Source organism: Lolium perenne, chromosome 4 (assembly GCF_019359855.2).
Source record: "Lolium perenne isolate Kyuss_39 chromosome 4, Kyuss_2.0, whole genome shotgun sequence".
Taxonomy (NCBI): domain Eukaryota; kingdom Viridiplantae; phylum Streptophyta; class Magnoliopsida; order Poales; family Poaceae; genus Lolium; species Lolium perenne.
The window spans coordinates 187,209,263-187,223,179 of NC_067247.2; the positions used below are offsets into that span (position 1 = coordinate 187,209,263).

Below are 13,917 nucleotides of genomic sequence, written 5' to 3' on the forward strand. Positions count from 1 at the left end.
CAAGGGGTGATTCTGAACCTTTTTTGAATTCAAGATTGAAAGTTGAACCAAATTAAAGTTAAGGATTGAAAGCTGAACTTTGAGACAAGTTTAGGGGGTAAATTGGACTTCTCTCAGCTCAAATTAACACCAAACAGCATGATGGAAAAAGGTCAAACTTTTGGCTTCCATTGAATAGTGAAACAAGTATTAGATACAAGAAGTAATGCTGTTAGAATCGGTGCACTCTCAGCCCCTATACGTGTCATCTCTGCGCTTTGTGTCTCTGAATGTGGGCTCCATGGGCTGCTGTTGAGATTGAGCACTCCCAGGGATTGGACGGTGCAAGCGTAATGCACGGTGGGCCAGCGTATAGTGTATCCTTTCTTCCCCGTCGTCTATGGGTTCATCGATTGGGGCGACTTCATCTCCTTCGTTGCGCTCCTCCGATTTCTTCTAGATGGCGGCTGGGCGGCGGGGTTTCTCTCAATCCACTCAGCTCTCAACAGTCAACACGCATACGAGACCACCTGGAGGTGCGCTCGCCGCCGCCTCGATTTCGGCTGTCGCCGGCCACATCCGCTGCCGCTGCTTTCCGACGAGGCAACACCCAGGTCTCCTCCTCCGTTTCCCTGCACCGTGAAGCCTGCCCGCATCCGCACACACAACTGCGCAAAACCCTAACCGTTTTTTCTGCCCCTCCCGTTCGAGATCCCGACCGTCCTCTTCACTATTGCCGGTGGCCAAGGTGGCCAGCGGTGAGGGGGAAAGAGGACCGGAGATGTAGAAGTTGTTTCCGCTCATGTAGGCTTCTTTCTCAAAATAATTCTGATTTGTGTTGTGGGATCTTCTTCTTCCTATTCTGTTATTATCCATACAGTACAAGGTGGAGGCTGTGGGAGGAGTCATGATCGCCGGAATTCGGTGTAGTTCACGGCCATGTGCTCCTTCATCTGGAGTTCTTTCCCTGTTCCAAATGATATCAATCCGACTCTTCATCGGTACGTCTCGCTGCTAAGGCACATGCCCGATGCTGCCGCTAGCCATCTAAAGGGGCAATGGGACCTAATCAGAATATGGCCGCAACGCTAGCTGATACATCGCTCCTTCCTGCCATATGCCACGTCGTGCCATCCTCGCAAAAAAAAAAGTCATGTTGTCTGTACCGTAAGTATTTTTATAAATTGTCAAACCTGCACAAGTTCTTTTAGCTACTAGCTTCAATTTTTTTAATCTATTGCCCATTTACAGCTTGCCAGTATTGGTTAATTATCACATTTACATAGTATAAACCAATAGCTAAAAATATTAATTTGATGTGTTTTTTCTTCAAATTTTGCGGTGCCTCAAATATGAAGAGGAAAACAACAGCGATAAACTCCTTTTACAAGCCAATTATCAACAAGTGTGTTATATATGATGAAAATTTAGCTTTGTTTGTATTGCCAAACATACTTTGATATATTGGGATGTTCATATGTATTGCGATCTTTTTTGTGTCAGTACTGTAGAGTAAAGCATCATCAGCAATTTGCTTGCCGAGCAATATGTTGCTATAGTCATGTATTGATGTTACCATTTAAAACTATTTCAAGGCCATGTCTGTCATGTTGGTGGAGCTCGGTGCTTGGACTTGGCCTAAGGCGAGCGCTATCCTGGGAGGTATCAGCTCCGCTGGTCGACGCTGTGGTGTTTCCGTTCCCATTGGCCACAACATAGATGCATGTGGTTGAGTGCCTGGTTCTGAACTTCAGGAAGTTGTGCTCCCAGTTTCCCCTTCTTTCGGCTATTGTCGTGGTGTTGGAGATGGAGCGGTGGAAAGGAAGATATCGGCGATTAGGTGGAGCTACCGCACAGGCTGTTGATTTAATCTCATGGTCGTGTGGTAGTGACCGCATGCCGAACTTCGGCATGGTGAATCTTCTGGTCAAGTGGTGACCGTACAAGAATTTTCTCCCAGCTTGGCGTAGGCAAGAAGGGAGGCAAATCCACTACATCTCGGTTTTTTGCCGCTTTTTGTCAACAACGAGTTGTCCGCGTCGCTTAGCCTCACCGAAAAGACTGTCCAGCAGGAAAACATTTATGCCAAATATCAGGCAGGATGGACATCCTCCATTCAGCTCTCATCTGCATTGATGCACACACATGTTCATTAACATGAGAACTGTTGGGTGTTACAAGCTGGGCTATTAAGTTGTTTTTTTTTTTGCAAGGGGGCTATTAAGTTGTTGCCTCATGTTACTAATGCCTTTAATATGTTGTTTCAAATAGCCTTACTGAATAAGTTGACTCATGTTGTGTAGCTGACCGCGGAACAACTATTTACCTAGAGAAGTCTGAAGGTATTCCTCTTCTTTTTTTCTTTCAGATCAAATAGAAAACATCAATATAGATGATATTTGGCCTGTTCAAATTTCTCCATGGCTTATTCACGAATCTATCTCACCGGAACAGCTACTTACCTGAGAGCATATGATCAAATTCTATACCCTATGGTAGGAGAACATTGATGGACATGAAACTAGCTACTTACCTAAGAGCGTATGATCAAATTCTATACCCTATGGTAGGAGAACATTTATGGACATGAACCTGCTAAGATCATACCAGAATTATAAAAAGAAAACAAGCTGGAAGTCCAAGGACAAAGAATAGGAGGACTAACCTAAGTATCTTAGACTGCCAGATTTCTATTATTTAAAAATTGTCACCTTGCCTGCTTATGATCTTACCATTTCATTTTTTGTTTCCTATTTTCATCTTTACAGTGAATATAGAAAAATACACGAGAAACTGAAGATTCTTAGCATCTTAATGTTCTATCCGTTTCAGTATGCGACGCCATATGTTCCTTGCCGAGACCACAAAAGTTCCTATTTTAGTAGATTTGAGTTGACGTTTCTTCTTCTTTTACAAAATATACTTGCCACCATCTCAGTTAGCATATCAAATAGAATGCCCCAAGACAGTAAGCCTGACGAGAAAACATAGGGACGTCAAGAATATATTTGATTTCCATTGAGAAAAAAAGACATAGGTGTTTCTACTTCTAACTTCCATCTTGAACCATGACACTGCACTATAGACTCTATCTTCATGTAATTTGTAATCGCACGCCACATGATTTATGTTAATCCATGTTCTATATTACCACTCATGTCTAGGGTTTATTCCATATAGATACATCTTGAACTGCATCTTATTAGGATTGGATTTGTATGGCATGGACATCTGAGCTGTTGACTTTTTCTACGGCCAAGATTTCTGACCAAATATTTTAACAATTAATTACTTTATTGGTTATTTTCTGTATTATTTTATACTTCAACCTTTACACCTTATGACATTCTTTTGTTTGCGGGGGTACATGCAATTGTTATATATATTTAGAAATAGTACATGTGAAGAAAAATGAAAATTTTCAGGTTTTTTAGAGGCGGATATTTTATTGGCCTTACAGGTGATTGAAATCTGTATGTCCTAATTTAGCCTTTATTTCAGTTCTTTAATCAGGCATTATTTTTTATCATCTTACCAGGCTCAGAGTTGTGTTCTTTTCTTTGCAGACAAGAAGTGCTTATGGTGTTGAGCTACCTTCTGGTAAATTCATAAACATATGTCTACTGTCATTTTGGAGGTAGTATAATTAATTTCAAAAGCCAGCCTCCAAAAGTTATATCTCACACCACTGTTATATATGCAGTTTGTTGCGCAACACATGAGTGATCTGTTTTCTTACAGATAGTGACAAATATATTAATAGAAGGCATGTCATGGCGTTTCTGGAGAGACTTACTTAATTTCTTTTTTTGTTCATGTTTTTCAAGATATGTTTTAATTCCACTTTACACTCCTTTATGTGGCATTGTTCGTAATTTATGCTTGCTCCTCTCTTATTTATTTGGTTTGAGGGAACATAACGATTGGCAATATGCATTGCAGGTTCAGTCCTGAACATTGTGGACTGGATGTACGTATGATGTTGTGAAGCTTTTTCTCCGTGTTTTGTTTTTGCCCACTGCATTTAGTTGATTTGAAAAAAATGTTTGGAATATGTACATAGGATTTAGCCATGTGGATCTGTTCGTTACTCTTTCATGTGCAGTTAATTTATATGTATACCATTGAAATTTTGATTCAATTTTTTTTTCATGACGAGGTCTTTAATTCATTTGTGTTTATCTCTGTGCCGCTATTGTTTCTTGTGAGACTATGTTCTATGTATACCTTCTTACTACTTATGTATAAAATCTCCTTGATGTTACTTCCTGCATGACTCAATTTTTACGATGTTTCCTGGTTTGACAATTTGAGGACAGACAATGGTTGACATGATTTAACCTGTGAAAGGTATATTCTCTTTGGTCTGGATGGTTACAAGCGTTGTGTTAAGTTTCAGAAAATGTGATAATAATATCTACGAAATATTTATTTTTAATGTTCTCACTACAACGCTAGATTTATTTACTACTAGAAAATTTTCAACACACAAATTAATTTTCCATTTAGCTGCACGTACCACAACAACTTAGTGGTTAATTTTAAGGACGGTTGATGTTTGATATTCTTATGTTGCTCTGCCATTGGATGGGAGGGTAGGATCTAGCCGATGTTTTTGGACTGGGAGTGGAGGATAACATCATGTATATATATGTGGGTGGGGTTGCCATAGAAGTTAGTCCTGATTGGATCCTGAAGTTAGTCTATTTGTAGTAGGCTTAGTCTAGAGCCGCTAAAAAAAACGCAGCTTCTGGTTACAAAAAAAGATACGTTAGCTTTTGGTTTACCCAAAAAAACAACGCAAGCTTCTGATTACAAAGTTTGTGATGTATACAGGTTATGATTTGGTTTCCAGTAGTTTTGGTTTGTGATGATGATAATGAGCTTCAACATCATCGCTGGTGAAATCCTCAACACTTTGTTGGTGGTTTGAAGCCCTTCGATGAAATCAACGGTGGTGGTGGTGGGGGGCAGAGCTGCACGTGCTATTGGAACAACATTTAAAATCCTAAACGCGTAACACGCTGGGATGTCGTAGCTAAAAATACCTTTGATTCTACGACGCTATCCACGTTGTGCAAAAACGAAATTCATGCGGCGGGGCGAAGCCCGCCTATTCATCTAGTTTTCTTCAAAGCTAGATCTAAGTAGCAAAGTTGGGCCATGAACCTGCGAGAACCTTCATTATCGGAACCATATATATCATGTTAGTTTTGCCTTTCTAGGGGCAAGACTCTCAAGCCCATTTTAGTCTTTTTGGATGATGAATGAGCAACCCATCTTTGAACCTCGCAATTCATGTGCTCGCACATCTTACCATTCCCACTGTCGATATGAATCTCTTCAAGAAGCAGCGCATTGTCAACAAAGAATTCGATCAACTTGCGCCCGAAGCATTTTGTCTTCTCCTGCCGGAATCGTATGCGCAGACATCTCAAGCTACTCTGCAAACAGGGGAAAACTCGTCCGCTCAAGGCAGGGAGATGAGGAACCTGATCGAGGACAGCATCATCATCGGCATCCTCATCCTCTATGGAAACGATTGGCTCTATCATGCGGCGCTTGTAACCATGGATCGACTTGTCAAGATCATGCCGAAATTTTCTCTCCAAGAAGCAGGTCCAATAGTGAGGGTTTCTGAAGGAATGTGCCTGCGCCGTGGTCAGGCTGATCCGGAGGTCACAGACAACGGGGCAGCACCGGAGCAGGTTAGCGATCGCCACTGCGGCACTCTTGCCTTTGGGCCTGTGTAATCCTTGTAGCTCGAGGCGCCCTAGGTTGTGGAACGGGTGCAGGAGCTCGGTCCGCTCGGCGGCGGTAACAACGGCGATGTCCTCGAGGTGGTGGTCCAACTTGAGCTTCATCTCTTTGGCGTTGCTGAAGTTGTGAAGGAATTTCCAAAAGACCGCGCGTCCTAGATTCTTGTCTACGCTGTTACATCCAGGGAGCATATCATCGAAAATGTGCACGTCCACCCGTGCCAAATCTGGCGCGCGCGAGCTCAGCGAGATTTGCCGGAGAAACCCCCTGTACCTGAAATACCGCAGCCTGGGCGCGTCGATCTCCACGGGCGTGCGCCGGTCTGCGTCGAACTCACCCTTCCCGTAGATGTACTTCTCTAGCAGTAGCGCTGTAACCGACGGGCAGCGGAGGCGCAGCAAGCCCTCTTCTTCCACCTTGAGATTGACGGACTGGAGGTGTAAAGTGGTGAGCGCCGGCGCGGCGTCGATGAAGCTCTGGAGATGTTGGATCAGGAATTCGCAGGAGCTTAGACGAAGCGACCCTAGCACCGGGAACACGCAGGCAGGGGGCTTGAATTTGAGGCCCTTACAACCGACGAGTTCCAGCACGCGGAGGGTCTCCGACGGCAGAGAGAGGAAGCTGAGATCGTATAAGTATAACCCTGCGGACATCCCTACTATGGCGAGCCGCAGCTCCTCCACGCGTCGCATTGCAGGGTGGGAGAGCAAGTCCGCGACCACGTCGATTCTTCTGTCGCTGCTCTTGGCGTGGTACAGGAACCTATGCATCGAGTATTCGCTGTTGCCGCCCTCCACGCAGAAGGTGAGCCTCCTGACGGTGGCTTCGGAGGCAACGAGCGCCGCCTTGGCGGCAGAGACGAAAGCGTCGCGCCGCGACAACAGGGGGTCTTCGGCTTGGAGGAAGGAGACGCCGCTGTCTTTCTCCACGCGCATCTCGAGGTTGACGGTGTCCGAGGAGCGATAGAGCCCGCGCCACCGGGTCGAGAGCGCGCTGGTGGACGCGGACTCCCTCAAGGGGGCGAAGTGGAGGACGCGAAGGAGGAGGTCGTCGGGAAGGGCCGAGAGGCGGTCGCAGCCGGCCATCGTCGACGTTCGCAGCCGTCGCGCAGGAAAGGATGCGACGCGAGGCGATCTGGGATTCTGGACGCGATCGGAAATTTATAATCCGCAGCAGGCGATCATGGAACCGTATTGTGATCGATAGATTTCTCCTAGGAGTCGGTTTGAAGGTCGAAGCGGTGTAGGCTATTTATCGGGTCAGTTGCGAAGTCGAGAGAGGAGACGGTGGGCTCATCGGCGGGCCTGAAGGCGGCATTGTCCACTCACAAATCGAGTGCAAACATATTTTGGGCTTGGCATTTTCAGCGGAATGGACTTTTCTCTGTCCGATCATGCTATCCTGCCCTGTCCTGTCCGTCACAAAAAGGACGAAAATACGTATTGCTAGCGAGGCTCCAAAAATTCCAGCATGTAGAGGACGCACATATGTACGTGCGTGCCATTTTTCATACTCAAATTCAAAACTAGGTAGCTTAGGAAAAAAAAAGTTTCAGATGAATAGAATGGAGGATACTCATCAGCACAGTAATTTCTATAACTTAGAGGTCGAGACAACTACGTAACTTACTGCTCGTCTAAGTCTAATTGGGTTCCGCAGTACCTGGGTTCTAAAAAATCGAAGTGGAGTGGCTCGATGGAAAGACTGCCTCGTCCCGAATTCGCGATCAACAGAAAAAGGAAAAGGAAGAGGATGCCCAAAGATATTTTTTTTAGATAAAAGGCCAGAGGTGGCCCGACTTTAAATTAATAAAGCCAGCAAGGTTCACGCTAGCATACAAACCGCTGCGGAATACAGCTTAGCCAAGAGTGCAAAAGCATAAAACACACAAACCGGGGGTGGCACCCCACAAAGACCGCTCTAAGAGTGACTGGAGAGATTACGCCGCGGTCTTGGACTTTGACTTCTTGGTCTCACGGACTCGTAGAGCTCCCTCTCGCTTGTTAGCCGTCTGAGATCCTCCCTGTCTTCTGGTTTTACCTTGACGCTCAGAGCTGCAAGAAGATACAAATTTTGTAGATCAGGTTAGCGGGGTTGCTTAAAACTTTCTTCTCTATGGTAAGTTTATTGCGCACGGTCCAGAGAGCCCAAGACTGAGCCAGGAAGAGGGTCCAGAGGAGTCTCCCCTGGCCCTCCCAGAGAAACTAGAGAGGATGGCGTGGAACTGGGAAAAATTGGCAGGGCACCAGTTGCAACCCAAGACACTGCGCAGCGCACTCCAAGCAAATCTTGCCATCGAACAGGAAAACAGGATGTGGGATGAGTCCTCCAGGGCGCCCACAGAGAGCACACGCCCCCGAAGCAGGACCGTTTACGCCCGCCACCAAGAGGCGGAGGGGAGCATGTCAAGGATGAGCAACCAGGCAAAGATCTTGATCTTGAGCGGAACCTTGGCCTCCCACACGTCCTTGTGGTAAGCAACCGACGCCCCTTGCGAAAGTTTGAGGTACATCGACTGGACGGAGTAGAGGCCAGAGGGGGACAGATGCGGACCACCTTGTCTTGCACTTCGGAAGCTGAGAAGGACCGGAGCTGGGAGGTGAGCAAGTTCCATTGATTCATGCCCTCTCGGTCAAAGAACGGCGAAACCTGATGTGTGGGCCGCCGGGGCACACACGGAGGCCACCGATTGGTTTGTGTCCTCGCAAACAGAGAATAAGTAAGGGAAGGAGTCTTTCAAAGGTTCCCGTCCTAGCCACCAATCGGACCAGAAACGAGTGCGGCGACCGTCGCCAACAGCATGCTTGGCTCCGAGCTTGAAGTAGTGCTTGATCTTGTGGATACTCTTCGAGCGGGAACCACCATGGCCCGAGCCTGTAAAGAGATCAGACGCATCCGGATACTTGGCCTTGATGATTTTGGACCAGATGGTGTCATCCTCGTTGTACAGCTTCCAAACCCATTTGAGGAGCAGCGCAATGTTCATTTTCCTTGTATTGAGGAGGCCCAAGCCCCGCATGGCCTTGGGCCGGCACACCGTGGGCCAGTTAACCAAGTGATACTTGCGCTTTGCCCCTCTACCTTCCCAGAAGAACTTGGAGCGATGAGAGTCGAAGCGGGCGTGAATCCCCTCGTGGAGGAGAAACAGGCCCATGGCATAGATAGGCGTGTTGTCAAGGCAAGCATTGGAGAGGATAAGTCTCCCACCCGAGGTGAGTAACCTACTCATCCAAGGTTCGATACGGTCAGCCCGACTTTACGACGAGATAGAGCCATTGCTCGAGGCGCAGCTTACGATCAGAGATGGGCAAACCAAGATAGAGGAAGGGGAAGGACCCCAGTTTGCAGTTCAACTTATTGGCGACCCTGATCTGTTCGTCTCTAGGTTGGCCCATGACTATGACTTCACTTTTGTGATAGTTGATCTTGAGACCAGACATGTCTTCGAAGCACATCAGAAGGAAATTGAGGTTGGCAATGTCTTCCTCCGCGTTTTGGATCAGGATGAGGGTGTCGTCCGCATACTGGAGGTGAGAGATGCCTCCAGGAAGTAAGTGAGGGACTACTCCATGGATGTGGCCCGCCGAGCCAGCAGCAGAGAGAATGCAGGACAGCGCCTCTCCAATGAGGTTGAACAGCAGCGGCGAAAGAGGGTCCCCTTGACGCACTCCTCGTTTGTTTCTAAAATACGGACCGATAACCCCATTGATGGAAATCGCAGTCTGGCCCCCGGACACAAGCTGCAAAATCCTGTGGATGTATGATACGTCTCCAACGTATCGATAATTTCTTATGTTCCATGCTACTTTATTGATGATACCTACATGTTTTATGCATACTTTATGTCATATTTATGCATTTTCCGGCACTAACCTATTAACAAGATGCCGAAGAGCCAGTTGCTGTTTTCTGCTGTTTTTGGTTTCAGAAATCCTAGTAAGGAAATATTCTCGGAATTGGACGAAATCAACGCCCAGGGGCCTATTTTTCCACGAAGCTTCCAGAAGACCGAAGAGGAGATGAAGTGGGGCCACGAGGTGGCGACACACCAGGGCGGCGTGGCCCAAGCCCTGGCCACGCCGGCCTGTTGTGTGGGGCCCCCGTGACGCCCCTTGACCTGCCCTTCCGCCTACTTAAAGCCTTCGTCGCGAAAACCCCAGTACCGAGAGCCACGATACGAAAAACTTTCCAGAGACGCCGCCGCCGCCAATCCCATCTCGGGGGATTCAGGAGATCGCCTCCGGCACCCTGCCGGAGAGGGGAATCATCTCTCGGAGGACTCTACACCGCCATGGTCGCCTCCGGAGTGATGTGTGAGTAGTGAAGGAGATATGCCCTAGAGGCAATAATAAAGTGGTTATTATATATCTTTATGTTTATGATAAATGTTTATATACCATGCTATAATTGTATTAACCGAAACATTGATACATGTGTGATATGTAAACAACAAAGAGTCCCTAGTATGCCTCTTAACTAGCTTGTTGATTAATGGATGATTAGTTTCATAATCATGAACATTGGATGTTATTAATAACAAGGTTATATCATTGTATGAATGATGTAATGGACATACCCAATTAAGCGTAGCATAAGGTCACGTCATTAAGTTATTTGCTATAAGCTTTCGATACATAGTTACCTAGTCCTTATGACCATGAGATCATGTAAATCACTTATACCGGAAAGGTACTTTGATTACATCAAACGCCACTGCGTAAATGGGTGGATATAAAGGTGGGATTAAGTATCCGGAAAGTATGAGTTGAGGCATATGGATCAACAGTGGGATTTGTCCATCCCGATGACGGATAGATATACTCTGGGCCCTCTCGGTGGAATGTCGTCTAATGTCTTGCAAGCATATGAATAAGTTCATAAGAGACCACATACCACGGTACGAGTAAAGAGTACTTGTCAGGAGACGAGGTTGAACAAGGTATAGAGTGATACCGATGATCAAACCTCGGACAAGTAAAATATCGCGTGACAAAGGGAATTTGTATCGTATGTGAATGGTTCATTCGATCACTGAAGTTATCGTCGAATATGTGGGAGCCATTATGGATCTTCAGATCCCGCTATTGGTTATTGGTCGGAGTGAGTACTCAACCATGTCCGCATAATTCGCGAACCGTAGGGTGACACACTTAAAGTTGGATGTTGAAATGGTAGAACTTGAATATGGAATGGAGTTCAAATATTTGTTTGGAGTCCCGGATGAGATCCCGGACATCACGAGGAGTCCTGGAATGGTCCGGAGAATAAGATTCATATATAGGAAGTCATTTTATAAGATTTAAAATGATCCGAAAGGCTCTATGGAAGGTTCTAGAAGGTTCTAGAAAAGTCCGGAAGAAACCACTAAGGAAGGCGGAGTCCCGGAGGGACTCCACCTCCATGGCCGGCCAACCCTAAAGGGGGAGGAGTCCCAAGTGGACTTCCCAAGGGGGGCCGGCCATCCCCTCACATGGAAGGGGTGAATCCCATCCCAAGTGGGATTCCCACCTTGGGTAGGTTTCCCTATCACATGGAATGTTTTGGGTTCGAGCCTTATTCGGAGACTTGGAGTCCAACACTTGGGGCTTCCACCTATATAATGAGGGCCAAGGGGAGGGGGCCGGCCACCCCCAACAACCACCAAGGTGGCCGCACCCCTTGAGGCTGGCGCCCCCTCTCCCAAACCCTAGCGGCTCTCTCCTCCACCACATCCCGCACGCTTAGCGAAGCTCCGCCGGATTTCTCCACCACCACCGACACCACGCCATCGTGCTGTCGGATTCAAGAGGAGCTACTACTTCCGCTGCCCGCTGGAACGGGAGGTGGACATCGTCTTCATCAACAACCGAACGTGTGACCGAGTACGGAGGTGCTGCCCGTTCGTGGCGCCGTGATCAAGATCTTCTACGCGCTTTTGCAAGCGGCAAGTGAACGTCTACCGCAGCAACAAGAGCCTCATCTTGTAGGCTTTGGAATCTCTTCAAGGGTGAGACTCGATAATCCCCTCATTGCTACCGTCTTCTAGATTGCATCTTGGCTTGGATTGCGTGTTCGCGGTAGGAATTTTTTTTTTCTATGCAACGTTATCCTACAGTGGTATCAGAGCCGTGTCTATGCATAGATGGTTGCACGATTAGAACACAATGGTTTTGTGGGCGTTGATGCTCTTGTTATCTTTAGTTGAGTACTTTGCATCTTTGTGGCATAGTGGGATGAAGCGGCTCGGACTAACTTTACATGACCGCGTTCATGAGACTTGTTCCTCGGTCGACATGCAACTTGTATTGCATAAGAGGCTTTGCGGGTGTCTGTCTCTCCTACTATAGTGAAGATTCAATTTACTCTTCTATTGACAACATTAGTATCAACGTTGTGGTTCATGTTCGTAGGTAGATTAGATCTCTATCGAAAACCCTAAACCACGTAAAATATGCAAACCATATTAGAGACGTCTAACTTGTTTTTGCAGGGTTTGGTGATGTGATATGGCCATAATGTGATGATGAATATGTATGAGATGATCATTATTGTATTGTGGCAACCGGCAGGAGCCTTATGGTTGTCTTTAAATTTCATGTTGAGTAGTATTTCAAAGTAGTTGTAATAGTTATATCCAGGGAGCATATCATCGAAAATGTGCACGTCCACCCGTGCCAAATCTGGCGCGCGCGAGCTCAGCGAGATTTGCCGGAGACACCCCCTGTACGTGGAACACCGCAGCCTGGGCGCGTCGATCTCCACGGGCGTGCGCCGGCCTGCGTCTAACTCGCCCTTCCCGTAGATGTACTTCTCTAGCAGTAGCGCTGTAACCGACGGGCAGCGGAGGCGCAGCAAGCCCCGTTCTTCCACCTTGAAATTGACGGACTGGAGGTGTAAAGTGGTGAGCGCCGGCGCGGCGTCGATGAAGCTCTGGAGATGTTGGATCAGGAATTCGCAGGAGCTTAGACGAAGCGACCCTAGCACCGGGAACACGCAGGCAGGGGGCTTGAATTTGAGGCCCTTACAACCGACGAGTTCCAGCACGCGGAGGGTCTCCGACGGCAGAGAGAGGAAGCTGAGATCGTATAAGTATAACCCTGCGGACATCCCTACTATGGCGAGCCGCAGCTCCTCCACGCGTCGCATTGCAGGGTGGGAGAGCAAGTCCGCGACCACGTCGATTCTTCTGTCGCTGCTCTTGGCGTGGTACAGGAACCTATGCATCGAGTATTCGCTGTTGCCGCCCTCCACGCAGAAGGTGAGCCTCCTGACGGTGGCTTCGGAGGCAACGAGCGCCGCCTTGGCGGCAGAGACGAAAGCGTCGCGCCGCGACAACAGGGGGTCTTCGGCTTGGAGGAAGGAGACGCCGCTGTCTTTCTCCACGCGCATCTCGAGGTTGACGGTGTCCGAGGAGCGATAGAGCCCGCGCCACCGGGTCGAGAGCGCGCTGGTGGACGCGGACTCCCTCAAGGGGGCGAAGTGGAGGACGCGAAGGAGGAGGTCGTCGGGAAGGGCCGAGAGGCGGTCGCAGCCGGCCATCGTCGACGTTCGCAGCCGTCGCGCAGGAAAGGATGCGACGCGAGGCGATCTGGGATTCTGGACGCGATCGGAAATTTATAATCCGCAGCAGGCGATCATGGAACCGTATTGTGATCGATAGATTTCTCCTAGGAGTCGGTTTGAAGGTCGAAGCGGTGTAGGCTATTTATCGGGTCAGTTGCGAAGTCGAGAGAGGAGACGGTGGGCTCATCGGCGGGCCTGAAGGCGGCATTGTCCACTCACAAATCGAGTGCAAACATATTTTGGGCTTGGCATTTTCAGCGGAATGGACTTTTCTCTGTCCGATCATGCTATCCTGCCCTGTCCTGTCCGTCACAAAAAGGACGAAAATACGTATTGCTAGCGAGGCTCCAAAAATTCCAGCATGTAGAGGACGCACATATGTACGTGCGTGCCATTTTTCATACTCAAATTCAAAACTAGGTAGCTTAGGAAAAAAAAAGTTTCAGATGAATAGAATGGAGGATACTCATCAGCACAGTAATTTCTATAACTTAGAGGTCGAGACAACTACGTAACTTACTGCTCGTCTAAGTCTAATTGGGTTCCGCAGTACCTGGGTTCTAAAAAATCGAAGTGGAGTGGCTCGATGGAAAGACTGCCTCGTCCCGAATTCGCGATCAACAGAAAAAGGAAAAG

The 13,917-nt window shown here is 47.6% G+C and overlaps 1 long non-coding RNA gene across 1 annotated transcript; it reads left to right on the forward strand.

Moving 5' to 3' along the window:
- The first annotated feature begins 362 nt into the window (after nucleotides 1–362).
- Nucleotides 363–4,164, forward strand: LOC127295394 (uncharacterized). Its single transcript, XR_007847766.2, has 2 exons — nucleotides 363–3,452; nucleotides 3,546–4,164. It is a non-coding gene; the product is annotated as an uncharacterized lncRNA (long non-coding RNA).
- Nucleotides 4,165–13,917: the final 9,753 nt, after the last annotated feature.